We start from the raw sequence: 5964 nt of genomic DNA, 5'->3' as shown, positions 1-5964 counted from the left end.
TGATGCCAAGGACAGATCAAACCATCACAAAACTACCAGCAGGACAGAAAACGTTTTACACTCCGAGCAAAACACAAATAACCACAAACCGAGCAGATTCAACTTAAATCATGATGTCAGGACTGGACCTACAAAACACAACCGTCTACTAACAGAATTAAAGGTACTACCAACTAATCATGCACCTTGTTAATGTCATCTTGCCATCATGCTGTTGAACTAGCAGCCATGTTAGTTTAGCAAACTGGTAAGATAAAAACAGTCACATATGGAGTATGAATCTGAAGTCCACGTGTTACTTTGGGAGCCACAAAACACAGAAGACATCCGTTCCAGCTGGAAAGATCTTTTAAGTTGTGTTAGCAGCTCTGAAACAATCAGTGTGTGAGATGTAATCTGATGGAAAGCTCCAATGATTTCTCCAGAGAAAGTTTCTGCAGAGACAGACTGTCTCTGTAACTTGTCAGAAGTGCAGATGCTGCGCTGGGAAATTATTCCGCTAAAATTGATTAGCACAAAAACATTCCAGCAAGTGTCTCCATCATGGATCTGAAAATGCCACATCATGGACAAGTTTACAGTGTTTCTCCTTAATACACGAAAAGAAGACCTCAAAGACTTCCACCATGACCAGACCTGGACTCAAAGTTTGTTGAGACTTTACAGCCCGGCAACCAAGATCATAAAACTCGTCACTGGGTTCATTTCCTACCCATTTTGTATATGAGGCAACTTAAACGGCAAAGATCTCTTCAGACTTGTTTGGATATAATAGTACATTTATCTCTGAAGGTCTTTGACCATAATTATGGGAACATCTCATGACATTCAAGCCATGAGTTAAACCTTGTAGATTTAAGGTGTTTTCTTCAGAGACTGATAAGGAAATTAAGATTTTTTTTTTAAATTAGTTTAATCAAGCAAGCAGAGATGTAGTTTCCCTGATGTCAAGATTCATCCTTAAACATCTGAGTGCTGATCTGCTGAACCTACACAGTCTTATAGCATGCTACTCTAAAATATCTCACTTAGTTACGCCATTTGGAAACCACTCCTGATTGGTTAAGAGTCCCTCTGCAAAGTTCACAGGGCAGTGGTTAGAAATGCACTAATAATTATTTTATTTTCTTTGTATGCTATGTTTTTCTAGTGTTTATACTACAGAAGTAAAGCATTTGTTCTTTTTCAAGTTGTAATCCAGCTTTTTGAGATCCATTTAATGCAGGTGATGAAAAACATGGTCCATCAGTCCAACCATACAGTCTATGCTTCGTGTGTGGGAGAAGTTGGTTAAAGAATCAAGTCTGCAGTGTACCCACAAACCAGCTATGTGCTAAAACTCTTACAGTTGACCTGAAAGTCTGATATTCATCAGAAAAATCTGCATTCCTTTGGCCTTTACTTTGAGAGAAGATTTGAAATCTTTGCTCAGTGCATGTGAATGGTTTGTGTATATGCTAGATTTTTCAACTTGAACCTGTGTCACGGCATCATTCCCTGGTCAGATGATGGTCTTTTTAAAAAGCTTACTTTATCTTCCTTCATCCCCTCTTCTCCTCATTTTAGCACTACACAAAAGTGTAGTTGCTGTGCATTTCCTGTGTGTATTCTGAAAATGTAGCATTATAAATTTAATCTTTCAAACAGGAAGCTGAGAAATTTGACTATTAAAGCTCAGTCACAATAGTTTAATTAAACTGAAGGTTGCACAGAAAGTTTTTACTTGCTTCATGAAGTATGTTCATGGATTTTTCTACTTTTCTCCACTTAGAAACTTTGGTCAGGTTGACTTTCTAAATTGAAAACACTTTGTATTGGATTTTTTTTAAAATGAAGTTTTAATCACATTTTATTCACATAAAAAGAATTAGATGTGTGGACGTCAGAGAAATCTGGAAAAAACTGAAAAAAGGATGCACATTTTATACGAGTACTGACACCACGACAAAGAATCTAAAATGAAACTACAAATTAAAAACAATCATACTGTATTTGGAAGGGTTTTTTTTCTTACATGCTGTTCCTTCATTTGCTTGCTATGTAATTGTCTTTCTAATCAAACAACTGATCAAAGTGCCTATTGGATCGTCTGTTAGTCAGCTCACACCAAAACTGGACTCCATATGAAAAACACACGAACCATGAAGCCTATTTTTATTGATTAAGAATGTTTTATGCACATAATTACAATCAGGCAGCACTAAAGTTATAATAAAGTACTGTATCACAGTGAAGGAGGGACAAGTATGGAAGGATTTAGTATACACTATATATTAACTTTTTATATCAAGGGTTCTATTTCTGGAAAATTAAATTATTTTTGTTTGATTTTGTTGATTTTTTATTGATGTTTTGCTGATATATTAGCCTATTTCTATTTTGTTTCATTATCATGGTGCTACTTGGTGTGAAGTCTGCTGTGGGCTTGCTGCTCTTTAACAAGGCATCTACCCATCTCCATGTGACAAGCTGTCCAGCAATAGTCAGTCTCTGACTCAGCAGTTTAAAATAGGGCATTAGAGTAACAGTGTATGTATTTAAATAACACACTGAGGAAAACCCACAGTCTCTATGCTGCTGTCTGTTTCCACTTCAGCCCACTCTGCTGGTCCAAAACCGACTGCATGAAACCAGTCGCTGCCTCAAATTACTGGTCTGATTGCAACCAGACTTAACTGTCTGATTTGTTTTTGACTACAAATATTCTAGAGATAATTTTAGCCATGATATTTTATGTTCAAAAAGCAGAATACCAATAATTAAATGTTTTAGAGTGTCTAAGCGAGTGCAGCTACTATTCCTTTCTACATTTTGACATGTTCATCATTATTCAAAGCTTTGTTGCCGCATTGCGCATCGAATCCCATCTGATGAATTAACTGGATCCTAGTGCACTTTGTGTTAAAACAAAGTGGAGTTAAAATTGTTAAACTGCTAGTTTGAGAACAAGCTAACTTGCCTGCAAACAAACAGGGTAACAGCAATGTCAACAAAATAACCTGTGTCATACATATTTTCATTCTTTTCTTTACTGGAAATCCGCATTATAGATTTCACACATATATCACTCACACACAGCATATGAAAATGTGACAAAGCCTTTTTAATCGCTAATTTAAGGCACTCCTTTAGCGTGCTAGTCCGCTTCCTTTCCACATGCTTGCAGTTCAGTTTGTGCCCTGCTTTTGTTGCCATCTAGTTGTAGCTTAGCTGTATGTTAGCTTAGTAAAGACTTTAGAAAATTACATTTTTATGGAGTTTTTTAAGTTTCTTTTAGTGGTGGTCTGGTTGTCAAAGTTCTGCCTGCAGTGAGCACAGCGCAGTGGCTCAGTCGTCCCACAGTTGTTCTTACCACACACCAAAAGGCGACGCCTGACACCGCAAGGAACATTTATTTACACAGGCTCAAATCCTGCTTTTTTTTTTTTGTTTTGTTTTTTTTAACTGCACTGTAAAATAACAGAATCTGTCCTGATAAGCCATTTTATGTTCTTGGTTCTTAAAACATTTTTGCTGCATTTCAGAATCAAATATTATGCTTTACATTGCAATAGATGTCAAAGAAGTTTAAATATTTTTATTTAATTAGTTGAGAGTAAAAACTCCTTCAAAACTAGATCAACTCTGTACAATAAAATCCCCACCAGAGCAGAGACTTTGTTGTCATTTCCTTCAAATATGGTGTGACTATGATCATTTCACAAATTGTGTTAAGACATTATTTGAAAAACAGCATTGCTGTTGAAAATGATAAAGCTTTGTGGGAAGTTTACCAGATTCTGTTCTACCTCTTAGACTTTGTAATAATTCAGATACCCTTAAACAACACGGACCACAATTTGCACTTGAACCACAAGGCTCAATCATTGTACTCTAATTTAGGTTTACTGTCTGAGAGAAAGTCACGTTAGTGCCTTTCCTCTACAAAGGTGTCTTGTTTTTTTTTTTGTTTGTTTGTTTTTTGTTTTTTTTTTAAATATATCTGCAATATTTCACCCCAGTAAGCACCTGTTCTTTCACTTTCAGATTTATTGCACAGTTTAAATATTATTATGGTTCATCTTGTGCTTTTTCCTCAGTCATATACTGCCAGTGAATTAGTGTAGCAGACCTCAAAATGGGTGATCATTCAGATTGCCTTGCAGATTTTGCTATTTAAGACATAAGTCATTATTTCAGACAGCCTCCAATGAAACACATCACATGGCATGAATGAATTGATTGTTCTTCTGCTTTTATGTGTGATATATTGGCACAAAACAAATTTATGAAAGGGAATTTGTTAGGTTTACTCATAACACTAAAAACATATTAGTATTATTTTTAGTGTACTTAATTTGTAATGCAGTGCAAACTGTGGCGGGACAGAGCTAGAACTTCGCCTCGCACAGTCTGACATTTACCAGAACCTGGTCTTGCTTTCCATTAAAGAAGAAGTTTAAATAAATCAAAGGCATGCACTTCTCTTTAACTTCAGTGATCCTCACTTCTCCAGCCTTTCCGCCTGCCTGTCAGGTGTCACATTTTCTCCTTCACCTCAGGTTATACTACAAGTACGAGGCGTTTCAGCCACTAACTCAAAAGTTTTACCGGTCACACAACTTCACCAGCCAATGACAGATGATTTCTTACAGGTTGCATGGCTCAAACATGAGACTCATTGGCCCTTGTGTATCTGTAAGCCTGTCAAAGCAAAATGTTTGTTTTAAAAATGTGTTACCATACCATTCATATGATTATTACATGCTGGGATTATGTAAATTAATACTTAGCTTTTCATAATGGTAGCTAAAGTATTACCTAGACACTGCCTGTACATTTGCTTTATACTATATAACCTAATCTTGTCGCTTTTCTTTTATAAAACTGCTTGATTCTTAAATAAAAGGAGAATGCAATGAAAGGTTACTAAATGAGTACATGGCCAACATGTGTGTGCTTTTGTTTTGCAACTTGAAAAGAAAGGAAAGGCTTGTACTCTGTCTTTTGTTTCTTTGAGAAAAGCTGAATGTCAACAGCTGATCTGACCTGGATTGCTGTCGAAATATGTAGCTCTCTCCCTTTATAGACCACACTTGAGCATTTCTTCTGTACATAGGCACATTTTGATGATGATCATAATGATGATGATGATGAGAAACAACAAAAAGAAATTAAAATGGCAGCAAATGTTAAGATGGGTAAGAAAATTGCATTCAAAACGGATTTTTGAAGGGGTTGGGGATATTTGTTTTTTCAACCAATGTAGCTTGTAAAACAAGATATAACAGCCTCCTGTTTGTCATAGAATTCACAAATAAATGTTTGGTGGATTTTAACAGTTTGTTGTCTTATCTTATGAGCATATTTAACTTGAATGAAGTAAACATTTCCTCATTCCACTTCCCTCTTTGTCGTCTTAATCCCCCATGCTGTCAGTAATAATGTTTTTCAGAGTGTAAAATTTACTACTTCAATGAGATTTAATATATTTATGTTCAAAGTAATTGTTTGTTGTAGTTAAACTATTTGAATTATTAGCCAATTTTTAAAAAGGAGAGTGCATCACAGATTTTGGTTTGATATTGAAAAGAATACTCATTTTGCTTTCTGAGCCTTCAAGTTTGTTGTCATCTCAAGGAGGTGCGCAGTTATCCAAAATTTTCTTCAACACATTCTGTAAATACAAATAATCTTAGAAATTTACACACAAATATCTGTATTTGATGATCCATAAAGACACAGATTTCCAGGTTATATCTTGCACTCTGCAGGCTTGATCATACAATTTTAAGGTGTCATGATTTTCTTGATACATTTTCCTTTTCTCCTCACTTTTGTCTCCTCCCGCTCAATGTTTAGTATTTGCCATGTTTTCGCTGATGTGAATCAGCTTTATTCATGTTCCAACATTTCATTTTTCATATTCATCTTATACAGCTTCATCTCTTATTTTACGTTGCAGTAATTGTCTACCTTCATTGT

The sequence above is a fragment of the Telmatherina bonti genome (assembly GCF_933228915.1).
Source record: "Telmatherina bonti genome assembly, chromosome: 4".
In the NCBI taxonomy this organism is placed as follows: Eukaryota; Metazoa; Chordata; class Actinopteri; order Atheriniformes; family Telmatherinidae; genus Telmatherina; species Telmatherina bonti.
Note: the sequence above shows the minus strand (reverse complement) of the source record.